The sequence below is a fragment of the Macrobrachium rosenbergii genome, chromosome 5, assembly GCF_040412425.1.
Source record: "Macrobrachium rosenbergii isolate ZJJX-2024 chromosome 5, ASM4041242v1, whole genome shotgun sequence".
In the NCBI taxonomy this organism is placed as follows: domain Eukaryota; kingdom Metazoa; phylum Arthropoda; class Malacostraca; order Decapoda; family Palaemonidae; genus Macrobrachium; species Macrobrachium rosenbergii.
The window spans coordinates 61,833,545-61,855,406 of NC_089745.1; the positions used below are offsets into that span (position 1 = coordinate 61,833,545).

Genomic DNA, 21,862 nt, shown 5'->3' on the forward strand with positions numbered 1-21,862 from the left:
CTCCTTGAAGTTTTCAAGTACCCTTGATGCAGCATTGGTGCCCTATAATCATGCCCTCATCAGCATGGAGCAGCAGTGACAACAGCTGCCTATCACTATGTTTATTAAATGGACGAAGAAGGACCCTCAAAAGCCTCCTCAAACCCCTGAAGAAGTGCCTCCCTAATCACCTGAAGTAGTGCCTGTCCAAGCACCTGAAGAAGTGCCTCCCCAGTCGCCTGGAGTAGTGCCTCCCCAAGCACCTGAAGAAGTGCCTCCCAAAACCCGCAACGAAGCCCCTCCTGAAGAAGGGGAAGAGGCACCCTCAGAGGAGATGCAACTCCTCTGCTTTGCTGTGCAGTCATATCTTCATTGTCATTCATCGGACTGCACAGCTAATTCATCACCATCATCTTTAATCAATATTCATCACTGGTGAGTACCTGTATGATTTATGTAATCTTATATGTACGTAGTGTTAAATTTTTTTAATATGCATATGTATTTTTGTTCTCTCCCTCTTTCTCTATTGTGAATTATGTGCATACCAATGTTTCCCCTGTAAAAGAAAATGGGATGGCTTGAATAGTAACTGTATAAAAGAAAATCTGTGTGCCTTAATACATAGGGGGACTGGATATTTTTACATATAGCCGTAAACCATGCAGTACGTACATATATTTTTAAGGATAAAATGTTTAAGATGACTTTGAAATTATATTAATAATATTATTTCAAAAATTAATACAGTAATTGGATAATAGTTTAAGGTATATTTGATGTAGGATGATAGTTTAAGGTATACATTTGGGGTCTGAACTGTAGGGGAGGGGGTTTTAAGTATTTGTGGATTTTTAAGTATTTACAGGGGTTTGTGTACGTATCCCCACGAATATGGGGATTGCATATATATATATATATATATATATATATATATATATATATATATATATATATATATATATATATATATATATATATATATATATATATATATATATATATATGTAGATAGATAGATAGATACAGATATATATATATAGGGTGTCCCAAAAAATGTATACACACCTTAAATAATTGTAAATTTGGGGTTTATTATAATTCAAATAATTTTCAACATGTAAAAGAATTTACAAATATCATTCTATTGTCTTGTTATCGCATGTTCTCAAACTGATGTCCGTTCTGCTCCAGACACTGCTGACAACGCGAAGGGACGGAATAGCACACATCATGTAACAATTCCCTTGGGATATTCGTACATTCATATTCAATGGTTGCCCTCAATTGAACGACTGTTGCAGGTTTCTGTGCGTAGACTTTGTCCTTTAGGTATCCCCATAAAAAGAAGTCTAGTGGTGTGAGGTCTGGTAAACGTGGAGGGTATTCGACAAAACCTCTCCGTCCAATCCACCTGTTTGGCAAGATCCCATCAAGAAAGGATCTAGCATCGCGATGGTAGTGTGGAGGTGCCCCATCTTGCTGGAAATAAAACTCTTCCTGTTCAAAGTCCTCTCTAATGCTTGACATGACAGAATGTTCCAGCAAGTTCAAGTAAACAGGACCAGTCACAGTAGCATCAAAAAAGAAAGGTCCAATTAATCCTCGTGAAGATGAGCCACACCACACTGTAATTCCTGGTAAATTAACATGGTGGTCGACCATAACATGTGGATTCTCAGGTCCCCAGTAGGTGCAATTGTGTCTGTTAATCGAACCATTTAATTTGAATGTGGCCTCATCACTCCACACAATCTTTGTGGGAAAGTGTGCATCTTCGTTACATTGTTCCAAGTACCACTCGCAATACTGTACTCTTTGGTCTGGATCATCGTCATTAAGAGCATGGACTAATCTTGGAATGTAACTTCTCCACTGACAACGTTTCATGATGCGATGGACAGATGATTTTGAAATGCCTACCTCACGACTAGCTTGCCGCAAAGACTTTCTTGGACTTCGTTGAAACGTTTCCAGTAATCTTTCTTCTTTTGTGGGGCTTGTCGATGTACGTGGTCTTCCGGAACGCTTCTTATGGACGTCCTGAACAGTTCCATCAGCTTCAAACTTATCTCTAATTCGAGTGATGGTAACTCGTGTAGGTGGTTCTTTGTTAAACTCCCTCCTAAATTGTCTTTGCACTTCTACTGCGTTTTCATACTTCCAGTAGCATTTTAGAATAAATTTCCTTTCTTCAAAGTCAAGTCTGTCTGCCATCACTCGGTTCAATGGGTTCAGTCTATAAAGAAAGAATAAATAATTGAGTTATCAGCTGCTAAAATGTGTATACATTTTTTTGGGACACCCTGTATATATACATAATATATATATATATATATATATATATATATATATATATATATATATATATATATATATATATATATATATATATATATATATATATATATATATATATATATATATATATATATATATATATATATATATATATATATATATATATATATATATGTATATGTGTATGTGTGTGTGTGTGTGTGTGTGTGTGTGTGTTTGTGTCTTGTAACCTTCTTGACCTTTTATTTTAAAATCTATAACATGATTACTACAGAAATACAGCCCGTGTAGCCATGACCAAGTATGGCCACTTGCTGATCAGATCATGTTTTTTGTCATGTCTGACCTTCCACACATTCTCTTCTCTGTTTCCCGCTATAAAATACCTTCAGATCAAGCCACCAAATTGACTTCTGTTTGTTTTCAATCAGATTTATGAGATTGGAGAGCAAAGCTGACCCTCTTCATGCCTACAAGGCAAGCATAAAACAGGAGAAAGTCGTCAGGTTAGAAGCAGCTGTCATCTGCAAATCTTCAATGGTCAGTTTCACTGTTTCCAATATTCCTGCTACTTATGCCCTAAGGTCAAAACAAAGCAAAGTTATGCCTTATCCATAGGCCATCTTGGGTGTTGTGCACAGCGACCAGACTAATGACACGCATGAATCTACCGAATCTACCGTAGGCCTGCCTGCCTGAAATTTGAAATCCAACAACTTAAAGACCTGTTCTTTTGGGACCTCCTCCAAGTATCCTAGCATTGACATAGACGATGAAAACATGTGATGCAGAAGTCAGTTGGCCGAGAAGGTCGACAAGTAGAAGTTCCAAGGCAACTGGGTAGAAACCACGTGAAGGTTAAATGGCAATGATTCCAGTACGAGAAAATTTGAAGCTGGAAGGTGACCCCACTCTGATGAATCGCATAGCACTCCTCTGACATAGCATACTTTTGAAATCATTGTGGGACCCTCCAACCATACTCTTTCACGGAACCAGATTCACCACTGGTCGGACCAGCGGAGAAACCTGCGTGGTGACACAGTATCACGAGGAAACAACAGACTTGCATGAGCCAAAACGCTAAGTGCCTGAATTGACACAGGGCAAGGCAACGAGGAGAAGGTTAAAAAGAAAGTTTTATCAGCAAGGGGGATGAGAAAAAGATTACACAGCTCACACTTGAACGTAAAAGAAGTAAAATCCGTTCTGGAGAAACGTTATTGAAATTATCAATGGTGAAGTAGTCCACTATTGTTAAAAATGAGTTCATTAAACGACCTTTCATCTTGTATAACTAAGTATATTAATTTTTATTTGCTGTTTGCATGATTATATAAAAGATTGTTTATACTGTAATCGTGATAATCACTTGTGAAGAAGTATGCATGTATCTTGCATTGCTCTCAAGTTGCAGTCTCTGTTTTCTTAAAGCCATTGGAAATGACCTAATAGAATTACGTGGCCATGGTCTAAATACTGAATTGTTTTATTGGTAAAGTATCTCTCTTACGCCACATTAATGTTATAGTACCTATCGGTCGGTAAAACATTCTTATTTGTATTATCATATTGTTGAGGGTCAAAGTTGAGGATTATCTTTATGTCTGTGAATTAGAATAAATTATATATTTTTGTGTAGTGTGTAGATTAAGCGATGTGTTTGAGATGACTGATTGCTTGCCTGAACTAACAACTTTTTTTGCTTAAATCTGCACATAAGACGAGTATAACCAACAATGAAAAGTTCCGAGTAATAATGCCATTGCTGTGTTGAAACATGTTTGCAGTTCGTTGCTGCATTGAAGTGGACTCATAATGAGTGTAAAGTTACACCATAAAGCCTTCAGTTGAAGTTCCATCTCTGGACGAATTAACGTAAAGTTTCCTTAGGTAGAATAACTCCTTGGTGCTGGTGAGACATTTAATTTTATTCCCTAGCTGTGCAGGAATGCACTGTTCAAGCAGAGCGTAACTGGGATACTGCCTTGTTTTCGTAAAACTGCAAATAAATGGTGACCCATTCTCATTATTATCAGAAGTCAGATCCTTCCCACAGAAAACTCTCATTATTATCAGAGGTCAGATCCTTCCCATAGAAAACTCTCATTATTATCAGAAGTCAGATCCTTCCCACAGAAAACTAAAGTAATTTGAGGCCATTCATTCTGTGGGACCAAAAGTAATTTTAATCCCAGTTGCTGTCTACATGTTAGTAATCTGAGGTTTAATCTTGAGATTGAATTGCACTTTTCCATTGAGATTTATTAAAACTCCGTAGTAAGTTTCCTTCCATTGGCAGTTAATAATCTTTTTTCCTTAGCTTTTTATATCCTTAGTTTTCTATATTTTTTTTGTCTTGCACATTTCATTTTTTTGTTGTTATGAGTATGCCGTTTCTTAGTGTTACTGTTTGTGTGAATAAAACTGTTAAAAATCGGAAGCCCACCGGTGTCATTAAAAGCCCTTGGTTGATCTATGATCGCCGAGCGGCTCTGCGAATATTGACACTCCTTATCTCTGCGTAAGGCATCGAGAGTAACTTGGAGTCCCAGTGATAAAAACTAGTTCGAAGACATCCAAGAAGTTTTGCCGAGAGAGAGAGAGAGAGAGAGAGAGAGAGAGAGAGAGAGAGAGAGAGAGAGAGAGAGAGAGAGAGAGAGAGAGAGACTAATATATTTGCATTGTTGTGCTCTTGTGATATTGTGGAGTCTATAGGAGGCATATTGTAACTGGTCATTGAGTTACTTTATTTCTATCGACACAAGAATCAGTAGGAGATGCAGCCTTGAATACTTGCAAAGAGCCCAGGTGTGTAAAAGTGTAAGAATTCTTGTCGTAGATATGCCACCCTATAGAGTGGTGAACCAGATCAATCTCTAGGCAATAATCAAAATCTTTCCCTGTGAGACTTCAGCTTCACATAACTATATACATCACATGACAATATATATATATATATATATATATATATATATATATATATATATATAATGTAGATATATATATATAATATAATACACACACACATATATATATATATATATATATATATATATATATATATATATATATATATATATATATATATATATATATATGTGTGTGTGTGTGTGTGTGTATGTATGTATGTATGTATGTATATGTTCCTTTCTACTATCACTCTACCATATATCTTGAAAATTTCTACCATTATGTATCGGTCTGTAAGAGTTTATCTTGGAAATACTAAATCCGGTCAGGATTTATATCCAATGGTTTACCAATGGTTATACACTTTATCATTTTACATGTATATGTTTATAATATATATATAATATTATATATATATATATATATAATTTTATATATATATATATATATATATATATATATATATATATATATATATATATATATATATATATATATATATATATATATATATATATATATATATATATATATATATATATATATATATATATATACCGTATTTAGTATTTCCAAGATAACTTCTTACAGACTGATACATAGTGGTAGAAATTTTCAAAATATGTGCTAGAGTGACAATACAAATGAACATACAGATCTCCAAGATTTGTAAATGGAGTTTTGACCTCGGATATCAATTAGTTTTATATTACCCCCTTTCCACTTATCTGGTGTGGGTATTTTTTCTGGCATGCTGTATATTCGTTTGTACTATCACTCTAGCATTATACAACGTAAATTTCTACCAAATATCAATCCTCGTGTGATGCGAAAGGTGAAGCCTGTCAGGATTTACTCTAATTTTTCCCTGTCTTATACATCTGCAAATATGAATCACGTGTTCTGGTAATTTGACATGAATAACCAAGATTATTTCACTAAAAAGTAAGGAAATCTAGTTTCAAGATATGGAAATAGATATCTGCGAAACCAGCAAATTGCAGAATTAGACTGGTACAATTCTGGAGAATCATTATTCTGCTCTGAACTGTTACGTTCCTTGCTATTAATTAAATGAAGGCACTGATAACGTTTTTGCATTGGGTTATAACTACAAAGTCCTCTAACCTGAAAGGAGTTGATTAGTGCAGATTAAGCTGGCCTTATATCAACACGAATTAACTCTTACATCAAAGGCGGACTGTTAGTGGTTGCACGGACATGTAGACAGATGGCAACCAACGATAAATTGGTCACGGCAATAATGTGTGCAACAATTTCCTTTCTTCGGGTAATTGCAAAAAATAAAGATGTGATCTGATATATGAAAGTTTCGCCTGATGTCCTCGCACGGAGATTGTGGTTGATCAGTACGCACCTTTTTGAAGAATGATTTAGATAATGAATAATCGCGGGAACGAAACGTAGGAGCAAAGTCTAATAATTCGTATTAGACTTTGCGTAGGAGTCGGTAAAAAATAATGCCTTCGTTTTGTAACTTTGATATATCTTTCTTTTATCTGTTGCGTATTTGATTCAAATTAATATTTTCATCAAGTGTGCTGTTAAAAAACATACTGAATACAACTAACTTTTGCCTTTGTTGTAGTTTATAAATGCATTATTTTAAAATACGTTGTTGTGTTAAAAGTAGAACATTACCTTGAATTAAATTATTTACCCATACGCAAGAGTCATAATTCACGTAATATTTAAAGCACATTTAAAGATGTTATATAATCTCGTAGCAATTTTTAAATAATTTCTGTTAGGATTATTGTTGTGAATATGGCGAAACTCGGCAATTTTAGTGGGGCATACCATTGAGTACAGCAGTGTTGTTGTGCGTCTCGCATGTTGGTCTTCAAATTTGTTGTACAGTGCGTGGTGATATCAAGCTCTGACATAAGTTAAATATATACCGAGTTTTACGTTATTCATCATGTGAAACAGTGCAACCTTTAACGGTCATAGTCTTAAACTAGATCAGGCTGTTTAGGCTATGTAGAAAATCTTATTGTTGTCTAACTGCAGATTGCAGTCAAACCAAGAACAGAAAGACTAGGCATAGGCTGAGCCTTCGCGTTTGCACATCTTGTAAGTACTCTAGGGAAATTATGAGTTGGTAACTACTTTAATATTATTAGCATATACTGTTGACTAGTCTCTCAAGGTTCCATTGATATTTTTTAAGACTTCAAGGGTTTGAGAGAGTAAGTTGATTTTTGCCAAAACCTGCCCATATCGAATGCCCATCTTTGGCTCTCCGATGTTTTAACTTATGCAAGTTAACTTTTTCGTTTGTACTGATCACGAGTTTTTATGTTTTACTATCACTCTTACCCTATAGCCAACAGTTAGTGGGGACTCCATTTGGGAAATGTAATTTTGCTTGGGTGGAAAATCCAAAGGTGTGTGCAGTACGTCAGTAAAAATGAGGAAATGCATAAATCACACCGTAGGCCTAATCAGTCCAAAAATTTACGTAGGCCAAGCGCATATGTCAAGAGATACATTCAGTAGAACTATAGAATATCTCTGCATGGGGTATTACCTTGGAAATTGACTTGCTATAGCATTTTGGTTGCTTATCAAGAATTTAGCGTTATTCTTTGGCGGTCGACTGTAATTAACTTGTAATTAACCGCAGAGCTAATATGTTATTGTATGTTGGCCATCCTGGAATGCTATTGCTCATGTGCAGTGTTATAGGGGAACTTTAGGTAAAAAGTGGAGTAACCCTTCCTGGTGGGTCCCCCTCCTGCTAAGTAAAACGGCCTGCTAGGTTAGGTTAGGATACATTAGGTTAGTATAGTTCCTTTTATAATAGGTTTCCTTAGCCAATCCCTTCTTGAACATAGGGATTGACTTGCTCATGCCCTGAGCCATTCCATAACAACAGCATAAGAGTACTGTCGTTCTCCCGATTTCCCCCACCCAAAACCTGCATTCCCAAAGGGTCCTCAGCCATGTTGGATAGAGATATGAGTTTAATGATAATTGACCAACAATGAACAACACCACCTCTGGGTAGTTTACAGTTTAGTTGGCCAGGCCGCGCAACACCTGCCCAGACTACAATCACTCCGCCAAGGTAAGTAGTTCTGCAGCCCGATTTACGGTAGCTGGCTTTCTGGGGGGGTCGCCCCCCCCGGGCCAGGTTAGGGCATGCCGCCCTATGGTAGGTTAGGTTGGTCACATCTGGTTAGGTCAGGACCTGGCACTATAGGAAAGGGTAGGTCTGTCGGAACCTACTGCTGTCTGGTGGTGGGTACTGACTAGAAAACTGGCAGATGACGGCCATGGCCAACTAAACTGTAGGTGCTCCCCACCTCTTCCATTAGCAACTAAGAGTATAGGAAAAATCAATTTCCGAGGTAAATGTATGTGCGGAGCTGTTCAATAGTTTTACCACGCAATCCCCCCAGATTTATGGTGCTTGAGAATCTAACAAAGACATACAGGGGTGCATCCTGACCTAACCCACCAGGTCCTAACCTGTGGTAGTGTGTATGGTTGTAGAGTAAAATACAGAGGTGCATCCAAACCTTATCGAACATGACCAAGGGCACGAGGTCTACATGACTGGTGTGCCTCCGTCCTAACTTTTCCTAGAGCAACATGTATTGGCAAAGTGAAATACAGAAATTCTTGTTAATCTATTTTGCAAACCAGTTCTTAACTGCCAAGAGCAGCAACCCCCTGTAAACCCCCTTGCAGAGTGCAAAGTACATTCCTCACCTTTAGACAGGGAGGTGTACAACGGGAATACCGCCATTTCCCCCCTAGCCTAGGCTATGTGGATACATTCAAACCTAATTTGGGATGCAGGGTACTACTGAGCCATATCTCTGTGGGTTCTTCTTAACCCTACAGGGATGAATGATACATTAAGAATACCTGTATAGCCTACTTCAACCTGAATGTAAAATCTAGTTTTCTTGAATGGTTGTGTTTTTGTGATTTTGACAAAATCGACATTCATTTCCATTGGTTAAGGAGGGTAATCCATTTCAACCCCCTACTCCCCTCCCACTGTACATGTCTAACTGCGATGGGTGACCCCACTCACAGCGTACAGCCTATGCTTTTGGGTTTTGGGGTGTGGAAAATGAAAACGTTTGAAATACCTTGTACATTGCATTCATCTTTAACATAATCTAGGGCATTGTGTCTTGAATGACTGGGCTTGCTTTGAAACTTCCCTCCCTTCAATCTAACGATGTAAGAAGCTGTAAAGCTTGGAAAAACTGTATTTGCATGTATACCATGGTTATATTATGTTAATCCCTCCCTCTGTATCCTGAACTTGAAGAAACAGTTTCCTCAGTATGCATCCCCTTCTTCGATATTGTTAGGTCATATAAACACATGAGGAAAGCTGTATTTGACATTTAATAGCTTTCATAAGTAATTACCATTTTGAAAATATTAACACCCCAGTTAATGGTATTTTTTGCCTAAATGCAGTCTTTCCTGTACAGTATTGAGGAAAATTTACTGACTGCATAGACACTATGTTTTTCCAGAATTACAGTGAACCGGATAATCTTTAAAGATTTTCAAAATAAATCTTGAAAATTTTCTCATCAGATACCAAAATCAGAAATTCTACAAAACTAGTGCTAGTTGCAAATAAAAAAAGGAATTGTATCGTTGGGTGTGTCATAGAGTTATTTTAAATAAGCATGCTTCACTCGTTAATGTTAAATGTAATTACAAGAAAAGACATTGAAGTGGAGATAATATGAGGAACACTTCATATAATTAAATATAATATGGTGGCATTTGTGAATGAAAGTTATAACTTTTGTATCCTACCAATATTATAGTATCAGTACTGTTAGTGGCATTATTGGTATAGTAGAAAATTTCATAGAAATGTCTGAAATACTCAGGGAAAACATGTATATGTTTGATTTTAAGTTTAAAAGTAACAGTACAGTCTATCTTTTCCTGTCCTAACTACCATGGCTACCAGGACCTACCAGAACTCCCAACCCACCGTAATAATGAAACATTCCATAACTTAACAAATGTAGGCCACTGGTTCATGCTTGCATAGTTTAGGTAGCTTTAACCCTTGAGCCCCATAACTTGTAAAAAAAAAAAAATGTATATTATGAGATATCACTGTAAAATAACTTAGATTGCTATGTCCTACCAGATTTGGGCCCCCGGATTTTTTTTTTTTTTTTTTTTTTTTTAGGATAATTTTGTTTGCCTAGAAAGTTTGAATTATCAAGTGTGGTTCTTGGTATTTGAATAACATAGTAAAGGAGGCTTACTCATCACTGTAATTTTTGTGTTCTGGAATTTTATGGGATATACTGTACTGAGTAATGGAACAGTAGTGGCTTTCGCATCCAATATAGGCTAGTTCATATATCGAGCATGAAACCTATATTGGAATATATTTGTTAGTGAATGTAAATGATTAAATTCACAGCGTTTATCACCTAAAAAAGTGACAGGCCTGTTTCATTAGACATAAACTCAAGGGAGAAAACAGTAAGGGAAAGGACTGCACAGTCATTGTTTGTATCTAAGAGTTCCAGCACAACCCCATTGATGTACATGAAAGTGTTTAAAAGAATAACTGGAACTTTGAAAGTTTGCAGATGCTTCCTACATTAATTGATTAACGTTAACCTTATTTATTAATAACTTTTATCTTACTTTTACTTACTAGTAACTTTTACCGTAGTTTCTACTATGGAAGAAACACTGCAGTCATTATCATACAACCGTTGGTGCTATTTAATTAAGTTTGATGGAGATTAATGTATCATACCATTGGTGACTACAGTATAGTATACTGTATTACAGTTTTTGCTGGCAAAGATTAAGGCAGAATAATAGGTTTTTAATGTCGTAAATTTATACCAGAAAAAAATAGGGAAATGATGGAAGTGGAGCTTCATGCTCTGACAAAAGGCAAGCATAACAAACAGAACATTTCTGTTATCTTGGGGCGCATCGTAAAGAGCAGCAGGAGAGGGTGCAATTAGAAAAAGTGGCTGCAAATATAGTTAGACTTGTTAAATGAAAATGTCCCATAAGTAGTGAGAGGCAAGGCGTATGATTGGCACGTAAAACCTGTAGCATTCTGTTTAGTAGAAACATGGACACATAAGAAAAATGGAGATTTTGAAAAGTTTTGGTTGTAGAATGTGAAGATCATGGGCAAAGTCATACGGAAGATTATATAAAAATGAGGCAGTGGCAGAGCGATATGCTGCCCAGAGGCTGGAAAAGAGACTGATCTCAAATAGGTGATATGGCCTGGATATGATGAGAAGAGATGAAGAACAGATATTCGGGAAATGAGTAGACGAGAAAGTAACAAGACGGAGACCTGTAGCGAGGGTTTGGCTGCTGTTAAGAGCAGGGGGTGCGTGTTGCGTCCCGATTTGAAGACTTAGACTTGAAGGAAGATCAGCCACAAAGTAAACAGGACAGGAGATTGTAGAAAAATTGATTTCATGCATAACCCCATGAAGGGAAAAGCTGGTCCGCTGGTGTAGTGGTTAGTGTTGTGGCATGCCGCTCAGATGTCGCGGGTTTGCTTCTCCCCCAGGGCGATGAAAAATCAATGGCTCTGTATCGTAATCAGTTACTGCTGCAGTGTGGGGCCTGCGGTGGGAAGTGAAACTAACATTCTTTGGAAACTTGAATTTCAAGTCAGTGGCCCCTGTGTGCATGTTCCATATGAATAGGCTTCATCCACTGAAATATAATAATAATAATAATAATAATAATAAAAACAACTATGATGATGGTGAAATGGGCTTATATTTCTTCATATAATTTTCCACCAGTTCGCATGCACAGTTGTTTTTATTTTCGGATTTGTGTATTTCTGTTAAAGCTATCTGCTGGCAGCAAGCCTGCATCAGCTGTTTCATTCTTTTGAACTGAGTGAACTGTGTGAGGCAGCACTTCTCATCAGGATAGAAAATCATGTAGGCTAAGCTATTCAGGAAAATAAAAATCTAATTAGAAACAATTTTACTGTATAGTATTTTTTATTAACAAGACTTCTCAGAATTATAGAAAAATATCTATGCAGCATTAAAAATAAAACTTGTATTTACGAGAATTAAAACCCTCGTCAAATTATCTGTAGAAATGTAAAGTCGTTCCACAGCTAAGGTCAAATAGCCGTAGGGATATCACCGAAAAATGAAATTACTGTGCAAAAGTACCGTAACTTATATCCAAAAACTTAAAAAAGTCGAACCGGTTCAGAAAAATGCACGCATAGGTAATGGAACTAACGGCCAAACATAAATGAAACCGGTTCACAGCGAAATGATTGCCGCTAACGATTTATTGGCTTGTTTGTGTTGAAAAATAACAATGCTTGCTAATTGATATTCTTTATGTCTAGCCTAGACATTAATATTTATTTCTTGCATTTTTTTTACAGTGGTTAAAATTGCGTATAACGTAGCCTACCAAAGCAAAGCAATTTAGGACTTTTGCAAAAAATTATGAGAGAAAATTTAACATGAATAGGGTGCTTTAAAAGAAAAAAAGGAGATAGGATTACTAAGGGATTCAGAGCCGATTAAACACGGTTTTTCGGCAACACGTTTTCGTTATCAAAGCATCGGATAAAGGTGAAAGTTGGCAAGTGTATATTTAATAACCCTACCTAATTTTTGCAAGTATTATTTAGTACCTATAAGCTCCATAGTTCTGGTACTTAGAGTAAAGTGCGTTTCCTATGCCAGAGCCATGAAAATCGCAGGTAAGGGTTTTGAACACAACAGTGACGTTAACCTGTGACGTCATGAGGCTCCACCCACATGAAGAGAAGTTTACATAATATGGGGAAAATGTCTCTTTACTGTGGCTGTGCCCACTTGCCGATGACATATTCACTAATTAATATTAGTACCCATCCTAGGCTTCAGTAATATCAGTGATAGCGAGCAGGATTTGCCATCGTCCCCTTGAATGCATTATCATTCTCAGTAATTTTATTATTATTATTATTATTATTATTATTATTATTATTATTATTATTATTATTATTATTTTGTGGAGGTTTCATCGCAACTTCCACAGCAGTTGTTGGGACTCAATTGTTGGCTTGGAATTCATCCATTTTCTTGATATTCGTATTGTTTCTACTTTACAAATAATTCAGTGTATGTAATTCATTCACATAATGAACCAGTTTATAGTTCATTTGTTAGATCTGCATCTATTCAGGGCGAGAATACAAAAAGAAAATCCGTTTTGTTTTACCTCAGGTTTCGACACCATAGCCTTCTATTTGCAGCAAGTCAGGAGCGGTCACTAGAAGTAGAATTCAAATGAAAAGCAATGATACCTCTTTCCCTCAACTGTTAGAGGTGTAAAGGTCAACGCCATTGTTTTATTTCAGTTAATGTAACCCATTGCTATTCTAATTTTTTTTATTTATCATATATCGTACAGCACCCTAAACAACGCTCGTATACTCGCTGTAAAATAAGAGGTAATGGTAGTAGTCACGAGTTTGAGGACAAGCTATCATTTACCTACTTAATATCAACCAAATTAATCAATTTATATTGATAGACATGGAAAGGAAAATAAATTGAAATCATTTTGAGGAACATATTGTTATAATCATTGTGTCTTAATAAATATGTTTTAGATGTACAAATAAAACGAATAACACTATACATAATTTATTTAAAAAATGTCTTCATCGTCACTCTCGAGGAAGAGGTCATCATCCCTGTCCTCATCGTCATGATGACTGGCTTCACGCTCTCATGGATATTGTCCGACTTCCAGTACTCCTCAAAATGACGGAATTGTCTAACAGCTCATGCCACCACTTCTTGTGTGGCCAGGTAGCTGTTACCCACTATAGAAATAATTACCTATTCACGCTGTAGTAAATCTTGCCATGGGTTTTCTCGTTTGCATACAAAGTTGCAAGCCATAGCACAAATGAAGTCTTGCAACCACGGCGACAATTCCATATCCTGCTGGCCATTGTCGAATTTGTTGAAGCCTAGACTGTGTAAGCATATATAACCATTCATTGCCTACCTGGTGGATAGGCGGAGCCTCATGACGTCTATTATGTTTACGTCACGAATTGTTTTAAGATCCTTGTCTGTGATTTTCTCGGTTCCGGCATTGGCGACTTCATTTTACCATATAAATATCAAAATCATCGAACTTAGGTACTAAATAATACTTGCAAAAATTAGGTAGGGTTTTAAAATATATACTTGCCAACTTTCACCTTTATCCGATGCTGTGATAAAATGGTGTTGCCCAAAAAACGTGTTTCATCGGCTCTGAATCCCGTAGTAGGTGTACTAGTATAAAACTTTAATTTAGGATTAGCTCTTATAACGTAGCTCAGAATTAACACTTTTTTTTTTACGGTCATGTTTCTCGAAGTTAACACCAAAGTCGCAAGTCATTAGTTGCGATTGCTGTCGTTGAGACTGACCCCTTTAGTCCTCAATTTTCTGCTGAATATTTGATTCAGCACATTATATTTACATTACACTGAGATCACAAATGTAACTTGGAACCCTTTATCATTCGTGGATGATTCGCTGGACCATTCAGCCAAAAGGGAAACAGCTTGAGTGTAATCTCAGAAATTTTAAGTCAGAATTTTATTGAGTACTTCAAAAATTTGTAAATCAAAGGATTTTGGCTTTGGTATCCTTAACTGGTTTAATGCTCACATTTTTTACCTGAACTAATGTAGAATAGCCTAAAATATATTTTTTCAACAGTTAATCGCGCGTGTGTGTGTGTTTTTAGTTTTCTGAAAAGAAAACTATTATGACGGCTTTGTCCGTCACTTTTCATGTCCGCCCTCAGATCTTAAAAACTACAGAGGCTAGAGGGCTGCAACTTGGTATGTTGATCATCCACCCTCCAGTCATCAAACATACCAAATTGCCGCCCTCTAGCCTCAGTAATTTTTATTTTATTTAAAGTTGATTAGCCATGTTTCGTGCGTTTGGCAGCAGTTTCCGGAGGCGTGCGACGCAGTCTTACTCCACCGCATCTGGCGAGTAACTGAGCGTTGCGTTGCGAGGTCGTAGGCTCGTAGCAGCGTTGCCGCCTTGCCCAAACTTAGTGTGGGGAAACTAATAACGTCAGCGTTGCCGTTGCAATTGCATCCGCATAATTTGCCTCTGTAATTGTCAAAGTTGATTATCAGTAGGAGATGATATTCGATTCGTCTTTACAAATTTTATATACCTTTAAACTTTTAATTATTTAAGAGTTAAATAAAAAATATTTTGTATATATTTTATTTATGGTAGTTTTTTTTTCATTATCAGAGCTTAATTACAAAAATTTAAAGCAATGTTATAAAGTGTCTTTTTTTATGTAAAGAAAGATGTAGTCGTAGTCAGTGTTGCCACAGAAGGATGCCAGATATCGTTATTTGAACACGTTATCAGACGAAAAGCCACAAAACGGCAGGATTTGTTTCGTAGCTGAAAGGTTAATACAGCACTATAGGCTATACGCTCTACAGAAAACTCGATTGCGCCGAAGAGACTTCGGCGCATTTTTTACTTGTTTTTTATCGTGACCCATATTGCTGGAGCCAAATTGAGCAACTCTTCGGAAGCTGATTCAACATTCCTTTGTTTAAGCAAGAACTGAAAGCTTAACAATCCATCAGTAAATTAGTGGGAAGAACTGATAAAATGTATGGCCGTTTACTAGGCTAGCTCCAGAAATAAATCCTCATAGTTTCAAACCCAGGAAAAATCTATGTAAAAAAAACTTAAGGGAAAACTGTTCTTCAGCAAATGAAGGTACGGTAACGTTTTAGGCCATTGCCCACATTCGTGCACTTATCCTTCAGAATTTAATTATTGTGCCCTTAATTGTTTTTTAACACTTCGTTCGAACAATGATAGTATGCTTTATTTTCTTGCGTCTTCTTGCAAATTCTGACTACTCTAGTTTTGTTCATTTGTGTTGTAATGAAAATTTTTTGAAATGTAACTTTCGAGGAGTAAACTTTATTGAACTTTCTATTTTTTTAGGTGTACTATGTGATGGATATTATTTTTATTTTACTACCGAAAGAGGTGGCTACAGACTGCATGTTAGAATCGAAATCAACGCCCATTCCCGCTTCCTTTAATGTGGCTGTCCAACTTCTGTAATCAAACAATTACAAAAGAATCCTGTCTCCAAGACGCGATTCCATTTTTACCTTTGCACAGTGTACAGTTGAATGTCGTCTGGTACAGGTTATGGTGGATCTAATGACTTCATCACTATGTGTTAATTAACATTTAATTAGCTTGATGAGTTACACATTTATTTGATTTCCTTTTTTTTTTACAAGTTGTGACCAACATGCAGTGATAAGTTTATTTTTACTTCCATATACACTGCCGAGGGACAGGATTTTATACTGATTCCTTGAAGATTTATTAACATAAACATAAGTAGGGTATAGTCTGTCCTCCAAAGTACCACAGAAAACGTGGTATATGCAGTTTCTAGTTTCTATTTTATGACTCATTTTCTTTTATCTTGGTGATCAGCCATGCTCCAATTCATTCCTTGGTGTCTTTTGAAGGAAATTTTAACCGTTGGCTATCCTTGGTAGGAAATTTGTCTTTCGCCTTGTTTTCTCTGGCGACAAACCATATGGTTTAATTTTATTGGAAATGATGGATGAAAAGAATTTGCCAGCAATATAGGTAGGCTCTTATTGTTGACAGTGCATTGTAAATCAATATGTAATGGGTGGGTTGCAAATGTTGCTATGGTCTACAGTTAACAGCTAGGTAAGTATTTTCTCTTCAGGGATGGGCCCTTTCCCCGTCAAGGGAGGTTCAAGGGGTTTCTGTGCTGAAGACAACTGCCAATTTTTGGTGGTCATTGAGCCAAGCACAGAACTACAACTAATAGAACGACGAACACTAGCAAAATTGTTACCGCTGTTGATATTATACATACTGCTTCGGTGTGTCTGAAATATGAGAGTTTTAGGAGTGGTAATTAGGTTAGCGTATGTGAAAGGATGGATCAATGTGTTTTGAAATAATTGGACATATGGAAAGATAGGAGGACGATAGGTTGAGGAAAAAGACTGTCAAAATCGGAAGTGTTAGGAGGTGAGAGGGGAGGAGACTGACAGTTCTAAATAGATGTGCATTGGGCAGGAAGGTCCTTCACATCCCGGGAGCCCGAGTGCTTGCAAGATGTAATAGGTCAAATAGGCTAATGGTGATGCGCTTTTAGGGTTTTGATGCACTTCCGACGTACCTTGTGTGTAGATATATAAGGCTGCTTATGTTGTGGAAGTTTTCTGCAAAAGGGCTCTTTCACAGTTCAGTTGTTCAGGTATAATTGGGACTGAGACCATGATGCCGAGATTGTTATTTTTTTCAAGTCTAGATATTATGTTCAAGTTCATTCCAGAAGAATCTTGGTTAATTTTGGAATAATAATGATTAAAGATTGCTGTTTGTTGTCATCTTAGCCCACATTGGTATATCAGTGGTCAAATTACAAAAGCTGTCGTCTGGGCTTGCGGGTTAATAAAAAGAAAAAAAATATTAGAAATTTGGAGTCCTTAGAAAATGGAGATAGTATTTGTATAAGGATGGAGTGAGGAGGATAGTATAAAAAATATCACTGATTAATAAAAATTTGGGGTTCATGACTGAAATAAAATTATACAGAATGATGTAACTTTTCAGTTCATATTTTAGAACTCGTTAATGGGTATCTGTCATCCACCTCTTAGAGTATTTATATATCTAGTAATGGTTTATAACCAAATTTCTCATTATAGGTAAATTGAAGTCTTATGATTTTTTCGTACTAATTCACAACGGCTTGCTTTTAGCTAAAGACGTACCGTACTTGCAGCCGTAAGATAATCATGAGAAAGTATAGGCTAAGTACCAAGTGTGGTTTCAAGTACGACAGAAGAACATGTGTTTCATGGCCTTGCAAAGATAGTTTTTGATTGTTCTTTTTATCTATATGTAATTTAGTATAGTAATAATTGCTAAAGGAAATATTGCATAATGTCCCTTTCATGTATGAAGTTCGTTATATTAGTTTCCCGCATAACAACCTTAAATGTCTGGGATAGTTAACAACTTTGCGTTACGGTTTCTTCAGAGCTCACTTGAGTAAAATGATCAAGAAAGCTCTTCTGATCTAAGCTTGTACGGCATCTGTAGGTGTGTTTGGCACGAGCTTTTCAGATTTTCCATTTCTTCAACGTGGCTGGATTTTTTTTTTTATCTATTTGCCTTTTTTTTTTTTTACCGAACTTGCTGCCTAGCATCTATAGGAAATGAGTATTCAGATTGTTCAACTGGGACTTTCTCCATAGAGGTACTAGGTCAAAATTGACAAAGCTTGCATGAAGGCTTCCATAGCCTTATGTGATACAGATTCTAGTGTGTTCAAACCAAGGTTCAGACTGTGGCCCCCCAGAGACATTATATGGATCCAAAGTTTACATAGGTTTAAAAATCTTATCAAGTGCAATAGGGCTACAGTTTGTCAAATTAATACGCAGTCATCTTAATACAGGCCAGTAAATGTTCATATTATTCAAGCCATGGTCTCAGGGACCTAGGTGGGGCTGAAGCAGCTTCAGTGTGTGATGTGCACAATATATAGAGAATAAGTCATGATCATATACTTTGCAAGTAGAGCAGTGAATCAAAATGTGCAGTGTGGCCCAATGTTTATTCATTTATTTACTTTTGTAATAAACCGTAAATTTGCTTAAACTCTGTTGTCTTACGAGAATTTGTACTTCAATAAAGAAAATAAGTTTACTATAATTCTTGTTGTTGTTGTTGTTGTTGTTGATGTTAGTAAGTAGATTAATGGGACCTATTAGGTCATGTTATTGTACTTCGGTTCCCGCCGGAAGAATTTATTCTTAAATGAGAATGAAAGTGAACAAGGCAAAATTAAGAGACAGCTGAGCGAGAAGCGACGTAGGGAGTTAATAAAAATTAAAGGCAAAAAGCCCTGAGCTTGGCCAGAGGAAGGCTGAAATGGAAGAATAGGAAGGTAATTGATGACGATAATACTAGGAATAAGAGCTAAGTAATAAGATGTTGCTTAAATAGTTTATGAACGTTCATTGGAATTTGTGTGAATGGAAAACTTTGTTCCCTTTGATCTACATGTTTTCACAATTTGACAAATTACAGTCTCTCTCTCTCTCTCTCTCTCGACCAAATTTTATCGGAATATACCGAGTCATATTTGCCCTAGAGTTGAAATAACACCGTCAAAGTAGGAAACCGCAGTCGCCACACGACTTTTGTCAGCAGGCTTGCCGGACACACACTGGTTCCTGAAGACTGGGTTAGCCTTCCTCGTGATGTCTGCTAAGTCTGCAAGCATATTAGGCATTTGGTTGCAGATTTCCTTTCTCCTCTTTGTTTTAAGGATTCGTGCATCGCACGTGTTAAGCCAGTTCTAAAGCAGACCCTACAATATCAGTATTGGAGAAACAAATCCACAGTATACGTACATATATTTAAAGATAAATCTGTACAGAGAGCTTTTGGGAATCTGTACAGATTTCTCTGAATAAATGTACGTATACATAACTGTGGATTTGTTTCTTCATTTCAAGACGCATACTAGTATGAGTATTTTTTAATATCAGTATTATTAATGTCAAGTATCCGGATCGGCAATCATTTACCGTAAAATAGGAAACTAGAGTATCAGTAAGAACATTTCCGGAATCCTCTTAAGGCTGATGAGAATGTTTTTTTTTTTTTTTGTGTGTGTGTGGGATGTGCACTTTTGTTCTTGACTGTCATTATACCTTCATAGAAGACGTGGCCTAATTAGACAACTGTTATGCATTGAACTTGACAGCATTGTCAGTTTTGTTCAATTTTTAGTGTTGACTTTGACTCGGGAAACATCGGTGTTGTATGTATAAACTTCTTAATGTGGTTTTTAGAGGTTATTCGTCCGGAATACTTTGTTGTTGTTTTTTTCCAGCAAAGCAAAAACTATTGATTAACCAATCCCAAATTAATCTTCCACATTGCCAATCCTTGTGGGCTGGTGAAACTAAACTTGAGAATCTCGAGTTGCTGAAATTATTTTGCGTCAACCTCGGGCATTGGTTTTTAGAAACTTAAAATCACATCATTTAAAACTAGCAGAAAGCTAGATGTTGCTCATGAGGTATCTTATATTTACAGAAATGATAATATTAAAGGCATTGCTTTAGATTTATCGTTTTACCTTGGCTGAAATATTGTTTATTGTCAATGTCAGGAATGGCCGGTATTTATCTACTAACCAGAAATGCGCGTAAGGTTTTTTTTTTCTGTATCAAATAATGATTCAAAGCCTCATAGGAACGGTTCTTTCCCCTGGTCTTTATTACTCAAGGTTCTTTGCAGCGTCCCTTCATCCCCTAGCTGCAACCCCTTTCATTCCTTTGACTGTACTTCCGAGCCTCCTTTCATATTCCCTTTCTTTTGTGTTATGTTCCACCGTCTCCTGATGATTGATTCATACTGCAATTAACTGCGAGGTTTTCCTCCTGTTACACCTTTCAAACCTTTTTACCGTCAATTTCCGTTTCAGCGCTGAATGACCTCATAGGTCCCAGCGCTTGGCCTTTGGCCTAAATTCAAAATTTAGTTCAACCTGGTCTTTTTTCTGTTTTAAAGATGAGGGAAAACATCCAAAACCGATGTCGTTGAAGTTTCTGTTTTGCTTCAGATTGGCTGATATATTTGAATTTTAACCTCAGGTGGTGGTGGTGAGCGGCATAAGCTTCCTCCTGCCAGTCGCGAATAGCTTCATTGATATCAGCTCCGAATATTTACTCTCTTCTTGGAAAGAAAGTGAAACGACCGTTTCATATAGTTTCTTTTAAATGTACAGTTGTTATTCCGGCCGGCATAACAATTGTATTAATTTTGAGTTTCCACACTTGACTTAGGTGCAGGGATATTTTAAATGCCGCTCTGTGGTACCTCAGAACTTTGTTAGTTAATTGTATTTGCTCATGATTATAAATTTTCCATTTTATATCTCTTACACCCATTCTTGGCAGTTATTTTCTTTCACATTGGCTTTCTCTTCCGTGAATGCCTTTTAGACGGCCTTTTGGCTTGGGGCTCTGATCACTAATTCTCTTTGGTGGCGATGGCTTACAAGGCTGCATATGATTTCAGCTCCATGCGATAGCTTCGCCATTTCAGTAGTCTTTCTAAAGTCAGTTATTGCTATATGTATTCGTAACCAGCCAAGTTAGTTTTTCTGTCGATATCATATGTTAAATACTCCACGACACTGGTATTTTGTTATGGATAAACAGTGTCGATAGTTAAATAAATAATTTGCCAGATAGCCAAGGTAGCTTGCCTTCGAATTCTATATGGCTTCGTTTTCTTCAGATGCAAAATTTCACGATGACCTTGAACATTTCACTTTGACAAAATTTTGTCCGAAGTGTCATTCAAAGTGAAGGGTTTATAGGAATACATTTTTATGCTTTGCAGAGATTCAAGACTCACAATTTAAGTACTCATAATTATGGTAATGATTATTAGTTTATTGGTATAGAGAGCTTTAGAATAACATCGAGCCCTTGAAAATTATTAGGAGTTCATAAGGTCATTTGCACCAGTTGTTTTCT

The 21,862-nt window shown here is 36.6% G+C and overlaps 1 long non-coding RNA gene across 2 annotated transcripts in view; it reads left to right on the top strand.

The window, feature by feature from the left end:
- The first annotated feature begins 7,014 nt into the window (after nt 1-7,014).
- Nucleotides 7,015-21,862, top strand: part of LOC136838853 (uncharacterized) — a 334,467-nt gene continuing 319,619 nt past the window's right edge. For both annotated transcript variants that reach the window (XR_010853142.1, XR_010853143.1), the window contains exon 1: nt 7,015-7,290. This is a non-coding gene — a long non-coding RNA (uncharacterized lncRNA). The remainder of the gene's footprint in view (nt 7,291-21,862) is intronic.